Below are 13,953 nucleotides of genomic sequence, written 5' to 3' on the forward strand. Positions count from 1 at the left end.
AACATAGCAGAACAAAACATAACATAACATAAAACAAAGCATAGCATAACAAAACATAGCAAAACACAACAAAACATAACATAGCATAACAAAACACAACAAAACATAGCATAGCATAACAAAACATAGCATAACAAAGCATAGCATAACAAAACATAGCACAACAAAACCTAGCATAGCAAAACAAAGCATAGCATAATAAAACACACCAAAACATAGCATTGCATAACAAAACCTAGCATAGCATAACAAAGCATAGCATAGCATAACAAAACGCAACAAAACATAGCATATCAAAAGAAAGCATAGGATAGCAAAACTAAACGTAGCATAGCATAACAAAGCATAGGATAGCAAAACAAACATAGCATAGCATTACAAAACATAGCATAACATAACAAAACACAACACATAGCATAACAAAACAGCAAAATACAACAAAACATAGCATAGCTTAACAAAACACAACAAAACGTAGCATAGCATAGCAAAACAAAACATATAATAGCATAGCAAAACATAGCATACCAAACACAACAAAACATAGCATAGCATAACAAAACATAGCATAGCAAAACAAAGCATAGCATAATAAAACACAACAAAAAGGCATAGCATAACAAAACATAGCATAGCAAAACATAACATAGCATAGCATAACAAAACATAGCATAGAATAACATAACAAATTAAAGCATAGGATAGCAAAACAGTGCATAGCATATCAAAACAAAACATAGGATAGCAAAATAAAACATAGCATAGCATACAGCAACACTCCGCACCACCACAGCATCAATCAGGGGCACCACAACATCACTAGGTGCTACCACAGCATCAATGAACGCCACAGCATCATTCGTTTACTATCACAACATCACTCAGCGTCACCACAGCATCAATCTGTGCAACAATTCAACAACACCTGGCTCAAATATGTTCTCTCAATGTTTCAAGCTTCATTAAAAATGTAACAAAAAGATGTTAATATTTCACTTCTGTTCTTGGATTTTCGTCACAATAAAATACACTGAACATAATCTTCACAAAAGTTATTTACGAAACTTGAAGCTATTGCCATTATAAATTACAATAACTTTTATTTAAGTATTAATTATCGGAAAAAAATTAAAAGCCATTGTTATTTGTAATATCAATACATGTAAGTCACGTAAATACAACACATAATGCATTACAGATGCTATAGGTGTCACATTTGCTAAAGTTATAACTATTGGCATTGTCAGCACATCCTAAGGCCATATTTTGGGGTCGTTTTTGTGACCAACCTGCTTTTGTTGAACCTGCAGCTACCCCGGTCTCCCTCCCGCTGCCCGAAGGCGCTTTAAGCGGACAACAGCCCCGGTGGAGCGGGCGCTGTCAGCACATCCTAAGGCCATATTTTGGGGTCGTTTTTGTGACCAACCTGCTTTTGTTGAACCTGCAGCTACCCCGGTCTCCCTCCCGCCGCCGCAGCTTGACATCCAGCGGCTGCCGAGTGGAGGGAGACTACATCTCCCAGGCTGCACTACTTCGCGGCGGAAGCCGCCACTTCCGTGCCCAGAGGCACTTTAAACTGACGACAGCCCCGGTGGAGCGGGCGCTGTCAGGACATCCTAAGGCCATATTTTGGGGTCGTTTTTGTGACCAGCCTGCTTTGGTTGAACCTGCAGCTACCCCGGTATCCCTCCCGCCGCCGCAGCTTGACATCCAGCGGCCGCCGAGTGGAGGGAGACTACATCTCCCAGGCTGCACTGCTTCGCGGTGGAAGCCGCCACCGCCACTTCCGCGCACGGAGGCGCTTTAAACGGACGACAGACCCCGCGTTGTGGGATCGCGCGTGGGCCGCGCCGGGCAAATTTGAGCCCGTTCAAGGCTTGAGAGGCTGGGCCGGGCCACCCCCCTAACACGTGGATGCACAAACCGTCTGAGTAAGTGTATTAATTTGAACTTGCATTAACTCATTGGTTTATCGTGCTAACTCAATACTGCCATAGCTGAACATCCTCCAAGAGAAAATACACGGGAAGGCACTGTGTCTGGAACCCTAGACAATTTCATTATTAGAGCAACTACAGTTTTAGCCCGCAAAATCGAGTTAACTGAACGCCGGCTTTCTACAGATCCATCATTTAATAAACGGTCTTCTCTGGGCAAAATTGGCCGTTTAAAAGCCCAGAAGGACACGCAGTCATCAACACAACTATTGATTCAGGTGCCATGGACCTAATCAGTGATATAGCTGACGATCTGACAAGTAGTGGCACCAATGAAGCTATAAACGCCCAGCCATTAAATGCTCAAAACCCAGTTATAATCTCCCCTGAAGGTGTATCAACTAGAGCTCAAACATTGGCCGACAAAAGGGGCGCAACTCCTTCAATGAGTACTTCGCTAGGAGCGGTACCTAAGCAGAAGAGGGCAGGGGCGACCAAAAAGGGCAGGCAAGCTAAGATCTTACCAGCTGGCAAAAATGATTCTATATCCACCATCCAACCTATCACTGAGAAACACACAGAGGGACCCGACTTTAATCCTGCAAATATGACAGTTTGTACTCCTGCTCGTTCAGGGGAAAGTTTCTGGGTAAAACTTAATGAGATCCTGACATCCTCCATAAGGCCTATTAACGACAGACTAAAGCACATGGAGGAGCGTCTGAAAAAACTTGAGCAGCTGACCCTAACGAATCTTGATTTAAATAAAAAATCCAACTCTATAAATACACTAGCGACAAAGGAGAGATCCGCCGCACCAAAAGAGTTAAGAAAAACAAAGGAAACACCTGCAACATCTACTCCATCTGGATGTGACTTAACAAAAAGCCCACCACAAATTAGGATGGAAAGTGCCCAGAGCACAAAGACTGTTGAAAAAACATCTGCGAAGGAGAAGACGGGTGAGGGAATTATAAAATCCACATCAAAACGGGAAATTTGTACTGGTACAGCGGATGTAGAACCCTGTTTACTACCAATTATTGCCTTGCCCCCAGAATCCATTCCTTATGTCGTCATTCTGACAGGAGTCCCTGAATTAGGGCAAGGTAATACAGAATCTTACGCAGAATTAAAAAACAAGACGACATATTGGCTTAATACCAATAGGCCGTTACCACCACATATCCATAGAAAGATTTTGTTTGTACGGAGGGTTAGTTGGGTAGGGAGAAGCAGAAAAAATATTAAGGGTGACTGAATCATTATAAATTTTGGAGACCGGCAAGCCCCTAGATATATATGTTACGAGTGGCATCATATGTCAGGTACTAGGATACAGCCGTTCAATCTCACATATTTCTATAGCCTAGAAACGGGTGCACTAAACTACCCGATTCAAGGAAACTACCCAGCAGTGAACTCACGAATAAGATACCCCATAAATCAAAAAGCTAGTGATGATCTGGGACAGTTAAGGGGCTTCCCAACCAGCAACAGATACAGCTCACTTGGAATGGTAGATTGACTGCCTACAAATATTGCTATCCCATGTAAGCTGGGCAAAACATGCCTAGAGATTAACGATAATACCCCCAGTAGTTATCCCCCTGACAATAGCGCCCAAACTATTAACACTAAGGATGAGTCGGGAATGACCTTGGCAGAACGTAGGATCACAGAGACAGAAATCGAAGGTAACCCTGCTAATATCTCAACGCAGAAAATGGACAGACCACACAACAAAAACGTGGAAATGACTGACGGCATTAGCCTGATGTCATGGAATATAGCGGGGCTATCGGGTAGGACTGACGATATGGACTGTCTAACCCTTTTTCAAAAATATACAATGTTATGCCTGCAGGAAACCTGGGCCTTGGATGCCATTCATATAAATGGTTTCCGTACTTCCCATACACCAGCCACTTACACTACAAGGGGTAGGAACAAGGTGGGTCTTCGCACCTACATGTCAAGCCTCCTAGATGGCTAAATTTTAAAATTTGAACCAATGTCTGAATATTACCAGATATTATCGATAACTGATGGGAGAAACCAAAAAATAGTTCTCGTAAATTTTTATAACATTCCTAAACCAGATATCTCAAAGATCCTAGAGAATCTATCCCAAACTCTGAGTAGTATCGAAGAGAATCAGACAGGTGACAATTGCGTCACTTTGGTGGGGGACTTCAACTCCCTCCTATATCCACATAGTCACCTAAACATCTGTGGCTTGGGCTCTGATAGAGAGGATGTCACTGCACATTTTTCCCATACAAACTCGGGCAATCATCTTAATGATATAATTTTTCATCTACACTTGGGGTTTGTAAATGAATTATGTTCCCCACCGGTCCCTTTCAAGCCAACTTTTATCGGGAGGGGCTGTCAATCATAGACTATGCCTTAATATCAAAGCGGCACTCTAGTCGCATCTTAAATTATAGTCTATGTGAAGTAGCGATGAGTGACCATTATCCTTGTAGCTTATCCCTCTTTTTCGCAGGGACGCGGGGCAAAACAAACACTTTAACTGAGAACTTATATAGCTATAAACTAACCCTGGCAAAGAGAAATGGTTACTCTTTGAAATGGAACAAAATAGAACCATCGGCCTTTCTTACAAATGTTATCATCAATAAACAGAGTGAGTTTGAGATCTGTCTCTCCGGGGAAAAATTTGATTCTCAAGTCTGTGAGACTTTCCTTAAAATCACAGAAGAAATCCAAAACCTTCTTACCAGGCCGCAGAGATCTGACAGGATCACTGTAAAAAGATGGTTCAACTCTGAGTGCAGCAAAACACATGCACATTTAATCTATCCCTAAAAAGCTTGCCAGGAAATCAAATAGCCATAAGATCCGCAAGAACTGCCTATCATTTGGCAGTAAAAAATCACAAAAGAGAGTTGAAGCAAGAAGCTTGGTAGGCGTTACATAATACATGAATGACAAAAGATAACAGCTGATTCTGGAAGGCTGTACACGCCCCCTTCTTCGTAGATAAAGCTTCAAACTCAATAGAAGTGGCAATCACAGAAAACACTTGGGTAACACACTTTAGCGAGCTTTATAGGGCAGATGCCCTATACAAGTCTGAGAGTACTGAGCAAATACCTGGAGCTTTGAACATGGTCCAAAAAACCTTCCCTTTAAGCGTTAAATTTTCTTTACCAGAGGTACAACTAGCCATCAATAATAGTGTTCCTGAAAACCTATCACACCAACTCAGAATATTCCACAGGAACACAATCTCACAAATTAATCCACAAAGTCAAATCAGATTAGAATATATATATAGTTCATTTAATCCACAAGGCTTTCTCCAAGTCCAAGATGTATATAAATCTAATCTAGAACTATGGGCCCCACTTTTAACGAATGTCTTAAACAGCTGCAATAATAATGGATTTTTTAACACTTGGCAAGAGGCCATTGTTGTTCCAGTTTTTTAAAAAGGCGATCGCGGAGATCCAAAATGTTACAGACCAATATCTTTATTGGACTCGCTAATGAAGGTCGCTGGGAGAGTCATACTTAAGACTGCAGTCCTGGGTGGAAGATCAAGGTGTGCTCTCACGATTTCAATACGGGTTCAGGGCTGGCCTTGGCACTGTGGAACAAGGTTTGAATTTAGCATTAATAATCTCCAAGTATACCATGGCCAAAAAGGAGAATTTATTTTTATGTTTCGTAGACTTAAGTTCGGCCTTTGATTCTTTGAACCACGATAAATTGTCATTCATATTAGCGCAATTAGGAGTTGAACCTGAACTGCTTGTCTTCGTAAAGGAACTATATAGGGGGGGCTGGGGCCAGGGTGAGGTACGGAAATAAAGGTGAATGCACCACCAAATTTGACATTCAAAAAGGGGTAAGGCAGGGATGCATACTAGCATCTTTTTTATTTAATTTGTATATAAATAGTGTAGCATCCCACCTTATGGAAGATCAGTACGATTACCCCAAAATTAAGAACTCCCCAGTACCCATATTTTTATATGCAGATGATGCAGTAATCATGGTCAGGACACAAATCGGCCTCCAAAGATCTATGACAAAATTTTCCAAGTACATGAGTGACAGAGGCCTTAAGATAAATATAAACAAGACCTTTACCATGTGCTGTACTACTAAAAAGACCTTAAAATGCAAGACCTTTCTTTCAGGTTCTAAAATAGCCACGGTGGAGACTTTCTCATATGTGGGAATACAGTTAAATAAAAGGGGGACTTGGTCCTCGGCAGTGGAGGCAAGAAAAATGACATTCTGTAGAGCGATTGGGGCCGTTCGATGCTTTGCAAATAAACTGGGAGGTCGCCCGATTCCAGTACTAATGACATATTTAAAACGAAATGTGTGTCCACAGCTACGTACGGCGCTGGCCTATGGCTGACTCCAATATTATACAGCTTGGAGAAAATAAATTCCTTCGTTACTTACTAGCTGTCCCTTGCAACACCTCAACGTTTGTGTGCCATCAAGAACTAGGCATACACTACATTTCAGACCTAATCAAATTAGACCCCATTTTATGTGGCACAAAGTGTGGTCAACCGAGGAGACAGGCCTGAATAGGGATGTAATATTGGATTGCTTAAATCTAGAGGGGGTCAATAGGATACCACGGCTCAACTATGTCAAGGCCTTTCTAACAGACAATTGGCATATAGAGTACTTTGAGTCACCGGAATGCTTAGAGTCAGTCCCCAGGAAGAAACTTAAGCACCATTGCTTGCTTTTTCTCGAGAGTAAGCGCTGGATGGCCGAGAAAAGTAAAACATCGGTCATGGAGAACCAGATGCTTCTCCTAGGGCAGGGCACACAGCAATACCTGATTACGGTGCGGAGCTGCTATTCACGCATGCTATTATCAAGATTCAGAGTGGGCACCTTCTTCAGAATGATCACATTCCCTGATCTAAACTGTTGGTCCAAAGACCTGGTTTTATGCCCTTGTGACAGTGTGTCAAAATAGTCCACCCTACACTAAATGTAAATGTATTTGAGCTTATATAGCGCACAGCTACCCACAAAGGGTTTCCCGGCGCTTGCTTAGGGGACCCGTCCTGGTATTCCCCTGTGAGATAACCCCGGCAGGGTATCCACAAGGTGAAAGCCAGGCATCCCGCCGCGAGGGGCCGTTGTGGAGATTAAGCAAGCTATTGCCCAGAGTCACAGAGTGTGAACCCGTGAGTCGAAAAGGCACCGGAGCGAGAATTATCGAGTCCGTGGAATTTTTGAGCCCAAGACCCGCCGAGGCGGGGAATTGAACCCTGGTCCAGGGCCGATCTCAGCTTCCGGGTCTGCCGCCTCTAACCCCTGAGCCACACTTCTCCACTATTCTGTAAATTTTACACCCTGCCAAGAAAAAGATTTTTGATACCACTCTTAAAAGTCTGGGGCTTAAGGCAATGTAGGACTGCATATATGAAATTACAAATGTTGGAGGACGATTTAACCATGTACCTTGTCTCATCCTTTTTAAAATCGATAATTAAATTCAGGAATACCATGAATTAAGTAAACACACCTCTGTACATATCACCTTGACTCTTCCCCTTACAGATGCATTTTTATTGTACTTTTTATTGTATTTCTTGTATATTTTTTTATCTCTAATCAATTTTATTCATAGTATGACCAACGATTTATATGCATACTCATAATTTTATTGTGCTTTTATGATTTTTATTACCAACATCGATTAAAGCTGTTTTTGACCTTGACCTTGGCATTGTAAATGACAAAGCTATTAATTTCGCTATTTTCAAAAACAAAACATAAATAAAAAAATTGTCATTTACAATGCCAATGGCTCAAACTTTCCTAATGCGAGACCTATTGCATTACAAATGCTTGTTTGGTGTGTGTCCTGATTACGTAGAGTTTTTTTCCAGCTTCTTGACCTTATTGCTTCCCTCTAGTAGCAAGATACCCTAGAGGCTCTGGGTCTACCCTCTTGGCTTCTAGTGATCTCTTATATACATTCTTCTAGATTCTTCCTGCTGCAGCTCCCTGCCGCCCCCAAGGCAGACTACACTCTGCACTTCCAAGCCCCCACGACATCCAGGCCACTTGTAGAATGCCTGTGTCCAGCAGAAGTCAGTAGGTCCTTCTGTACGAGTACCTACCACAGAACTAGTCTGCAGAAGTCCAAGAGAGCCCTGTCCTGCAGGGTCCCCATCAGGGAAGCCAACAAAACTGTCCAGGAAGACAGAGTCTAGTAGAAGTTCCAGAAACACAAGCCCATGGGGGCCTTCCACTCTAAGCAGGGCTTCATCAGTGAGGTGTAACACACTTCCTGTTCTGTAGGCCACTCTTATCTCAGGTTTTCTGCCCCTGTGCACAGCTTTAAAAGTGGCAGTAGAGAGTTCTAGACGACGGGTCCAGAGGTGCCACAGCCCCCTAACTGGCCTTTCCTGGGAGTAGCCCACATGCTGGCCTTTTCGCAACTTTTTTGAGATTATTCAAGACTGCAGAATCAAGTGAGGGTCTGCAAGACGTCTACAGTGAGTCTGGCACTACCAAACTGACACTGAAAAGCTAATTTCATCCCTCCAATACTTCAAAGAGAACCCCCGTGGGACAACTGCCAGAGTTTAGCTTATCCCCCCTTTGTCTGTGATAATATGACTAGGCTTGTCAGGGAGTGTCATCCAATCAGCTCATGTAGATTCCTCCCTGCCCTCTTTTGTCTAATATGAGAAAGCTAATCCTCTTAAGTGTGCCTAGAGTCCAGCATGAGGCTTTGACTTGGCAGCTAGCCTATAGGGTAATTAACTTGGTTTAACAGGGTTGTTGAACCCTAAATCTCAGTAGAGCTGGGCCATGGAAATACTGCAAGGATTACTGTACACAAACAAATGCGCATGGGTCAAAATTAATATTTATTATGTCTCCGGGATCCCAGGAAACCGAAACTGTTACATTGCTCAGCCAATTCAAAATTGCATTCTAAACCGTTCTCAACTTAAGGGTAACTATAGGTAAGGACTATAGATTTACACTACAAGAAATTGGATATTCCTTTTTGGGTGCCCAATCAAATTATACATCCTACACAGACCATAACCAATTTATTCTGGCTCCCTTCTGTGATAGGGCTACCTATGTGCACATACCATGCTCAGGCAGACACCCGTCTTCCTGGTTCACTGCACGCGTTCATCTGTAATCAGAGTAAAACCTCATACTTTAGCTGCGCAACAGCAAACCTTATTTTGAGAGGTCCAAAATCAAACAATTGTTATATTGGCTCCAAACCCTTTTCCTCACAACCCTCAAACCTAACATCGAAATTCATGGTTCAGGAAGGATTGGATGTCATTTTTTTTTTAAATATGGCTTAATATATTATCTTTAGACGTCCCCAGCTATGTAATTATTCACCGTTGCCTCCTCAACACTTCTTGTCTGTGTTTGGATACAAGGCCCAAAATATCCTCCGGTTTGCTACAGTAGTACAATATATTACGTCGGAGTCTTCAATCCCTGTATAAAACCCTGCCTCTAATGACCTTGTAAACCTTGGGAACCTGAAATTCCTTTGTTAATGCAATTCTCTAATTTCCTTACCACAGTTGAGTTGTGACATGTCCAGTCAGATGTAATAAAGAAATGACATAGCTTCATAACTGTAATAAGTTATTACGGTTGTCTTCAGAGGTCACAGTGCATAATTAAAGCTGTAGTTTGAACAAGTAAGAATGAAACTGGAATTTTCTTGATAATGTTTTCTAAAAAGAAAAAGTGAGTAGTAAAAACAAAATGTTTATGGCACCATGTTTTTTTTTTCATGCTTTATTTTTTTTTTTTAAGAAAGATAGAATTTCTGCATGTTTCTACACAGTTGCAGCATTTGTAACCAGACTTACATGAAACTCATTTTGATATAGTTTTGCAAAAATTACTCGCTGGTCTTTGGTGTGTTTCATTTTACAGTACAGATTCTGCTCCTATTTTTCTGATCTGCAGTGAACATGAAAGAGCCTGACACCAAGGATTTAAGCAGTTTGTGGGAAGACTGACGATGTTACCATATATGATAAGGAATAAAATATTGTCTGTTGCACATTGAAAGAATATTACAAGCCACTGAGGAGTTCTGTGTAACCATATAGAGTAACGATGCTGAAGGATGAGTTTCTTGATGAGGTCATGGAGCTCTGGTACATGAGGGGTACTTTACCCCCTATATCTTCTATATGGTGTCTCTATTTTGTTTTTCTATAATTTACCAAAAGTGTTTGCCTTAAATTTAATGAATCTGTGAATGTGGCCTGGGATCGTTAGATAACCAGGACTCTAGTGCGCACAACAAGTGATGAATTTTGCAAATGAAACCATTTTTTCAAAACATATTTTATCGTTAAATTGTCACGAGTTTAGTGAATAAAATTCATTTTCATCAATTTAAACAATGCATAAACAATAGACAATCATTGCGAATAAATCATATGCATTTCTCAAAACAATTTGTATACAACACAATTATATGTACAACCCAATGCATTTCGGGGTTTGCACCCCTTCGTCAGGGGTCTAAAGGAAAAGAAGAAAAGAGGAAACTTAATTAATCTAGATGCTTTAGGAGATATGCGTTATGTAGTCTTAGGTATTGCGTGAATGTCTTACCTAGATAACTGGTTGTTTCGTTGATGTGTGTGTTGTTAAGGAATAATGAATCTGAGAAGTCGAAAAAAACGGGAGAATCAATTACATGATTCATATGTAAAAAAGCGCTATAAAGTTGAAAAGGGTGATCAAGTGAATTACCTGGATTCCAAGGTTGAAAAGAACCTATCTGGAAATAATTAAAAAATACGTGTCAAGTACTATCTTTATAGTGCCTATTCGTGTGATTTTATATAGACTAAAACACGAAGCTCACCTGCAGGTCTTGTGTGTGTAGCCGCAGAAATATGGAATCTATTGGAATAAATGAATGAATATTGCTTTAAACCTATTGCAAACGGTTTAGTTTGTTGCAACGTTACCAAAGTCTGTTGGCAAAAAAGTTTACCTGCGAGCCTCGAGTTTATACTTTAGGGTCTCGCTTGTATCGACGTTCCTCCCATGCTGGAGAAAACAAAATAAACAAATGCCGAATTTAGTATGCGGTTACCCTGGTCGGCAGCCTTCACGTATTGAAGCTTTATGGAGGTCGACTTACCGAGAGAAAAGTGAACCGGCTTCGTAACGACGTTCTTACTCGAATGTTTGTACCGATGGCGGATTCATGTGAGAAGTCCTTTCTCTATATTTGTTTGTTGAGCTCAACATTGAAGATGGACTAATTGAGGGAATGGTAGCGGCCATTACTGAATGGGAAATATCCCTAGCAACTAGATGTATTTTCGAAAAAGGTGAGGATGCTGCTAATGTTTACAGTGTGTATTAGCCTTTCTACTGATGTACAAGTGAAAGTAATAGGCATCAGTTTAGATAAAGAAGGAGAGATAAAGATACACTTTACATTGTTGATAACCAATGTTGATACATGCGGAAAACAACAAAATGTCTTGTTATTATGAATCATTAGTTTAGAAATCAAAAACATTCAAAATATATGGTAAAGTTTACAATTTATGATGAACAATAGAATTATGTTCAATGTATGTTGTTGTGACCTGTTTTTATGTAACACTGTGTTGATGTTCCCCTTGAGAACTCGGCTACGTGTACTTATATCTAAATTTGTGTCTATAAGAAACAAAACATTTCCAGCTTATCATTCAACCCATCAGGGGCCAAAGTATGCAATCTGCGAATCCAAAAGGTCTCCCTCCTGAGGAGGATTTTGGCATTGTCTAATCCTAGACGTTGTGGAACCTGTTCAATGATTTGAAAGCGAATTTGCGCCATGGTGTGTCACATTTCAATCCAATGTCTTGCAAGTGGTGATGTTAAATTTTTATTCCGGATTCTACTCTTGTGTTCAGACAAACGTGTTTTTAGTTTCCGATCAGTTTTGCCAACGTCTGCATTGCAGTTTGCTGAATGTCTTAAGGTAATCCTTTCTCCTGTTCGTGGATGCGATAACGCACTGCCAGTGATTACATTGTTGCAGTTCTTGCAATTAAAGCACTTTGTTGTTCCTTTAGGGGTGACTGTGCAGAGTTCCATGTCTCCTGGTTTGTTAAGAAGTTCCTTCAAGTTCCGTGACCTTTTATAGGCAAACAATGGTTTTTGTTTGTAGAGTTCTCCAAAATCACTCTCCATTTGTAAAATTTCCCACCTCTTAGTTATAGTTCTTTTTATATCCCTTGATGCGGTAGAGTATTTTGAAACAAACACCATTCTCTTGTTCGAGACCTTGATCTTTTTCTGCAAAAGTTCCACTCGCGGTATTGTTTTAACTCTTTCCATTTGCATCGTGATGAGTTTTTCAGGATATCCTCTTTCAAGATAGCAAGCTCCTTGCACATTGCGTTTCATCGGATGATATTCTTTTAATTCTCATGAATTGGGATATTGGGAGATTGTCTTTCAAGTTAGTTGGATGGAAACTTCCATATTGTAATGATGTGTTCTTATCAGTAGGTTTTTTATACAGTTCTGTGATGATGGTGCTGCCGTTTATTCCGACTGAAACATCCAAGAATGGAATTGACGTGGTGCTCATCTGACTCGTGAATTTTATCCTGGGATTCACAAGGTTCAAGCTGTCAATATTTCTCTTTAGGTCTGCGATTGGTTTCTTTAAATTTAATGAAGGCAAAAGACACACAATTGATGGACGGAATGCAGAACAAATCAAAACATTCACCCCCAGTCAAGAGATCTGGGTTAAATCCATCATTCTTTTGCTCACCATGCCACCCCAGTTTTGACCTGGCCATAAACAAATCAGTCTTGTCCTGTGCCTCATGGGAACAGTCCAGCCTGAACTGCCAAGTCAGGTACTCCCTTGACCGGAAACAAGCATCCTAGGACCGGTTTCGGGGTTTCACCCCTCTTCAGACAGGATAGCTTGATTCCAGTGGCACAGTGAGCCCAGGACCCAAATCTGGGCATACCTGACGCACTTAGAGTGAGAAAGCAAAAGACACACAATTGATGGACGGAATGCAGAACAAATCAAAACATTCAACCCAGTCAAGAGATCTGGGTTAAATTGATAATTCTTTTGCTCACAATTCCACCCTAGGTTAGACCTGGCCATATGCAAACGAGTCTTGACCCTGTGCCTGATGGGAACAGTCCAGCCCGAACCGCCAAGCCAGGTCCTCCCTGGACTGGAAACCAGCATCCAAGAACCGGTTTCGGTTTTTAAATTTAATTAAACCAGTTTTCTCGAAAGCCTTGCCTGTGAAAGGCTAATTTGGAAGTGAATTATCCACAGGCAGTGATTTTTAAATCTAGAAGGTTAAACATTTGGTCAAGCTGTATAAGATTTAAAAGGTTTCTTAAGATGGGTCACATGTCTGGTAGCCACCTATTTGTACTTCAGGTGGAGTGCCTAATGCCTAAAGCTGGAAAAAATTGAGCCTCGCAGATTGGTCAAGGGAAATAAATGGTACAAACACCAAAGGTTTAAACCTCACCACTGGGAATATAGTATTCAGAATCTTCAGCTCCCTTTCTTCTGTCAATCAAACACTCCAATTAATGCCAGAGGTAGTTTGGGTTGTGATGTATGAGGGTGAATTGGGGTGTTTAAAACTAAAATATTTGTGTTAACATGGATTATATTCCCTACATCAAAAGAAGCTTGAGCATTTCTGAGACAGAAATGTTTAAGCCTATGCAACTTTAGTGCCTGTAGTGGACCCCAATTGGTACCCGCTCTGAGGCCAGTGTTTTTTAGCTGCTCTCTGTGACCATTCAAGGACTCCAGTTTAGTAATTTTCAATAGCCCCAGACATTATCACCCCCCACCACCAATTCCTTGGATATTTTTTAGGTGCATAATTTGTTTCTTCCCTAACGACTTTTGGAGATTTGTTTGGCCAGTTTTAACTAACTGTTTTTTCTTTTAAATCCCTACGCCACCCCTACTGACGTT

This window comes from Lissotriton vulgaris, chromosome 6 (assembly GCF_964263255.1).
Source record: "Lissotriton vulgaris chromosome 6, aLisVul1.2, whole genome shotgun sequence".
Lineage (NCBI taxonomy): Eukaryota > Metazoa > Chordata > Amphibia > Caudata > Salamandridae > Lissotriton > Lissotriton vulgaris.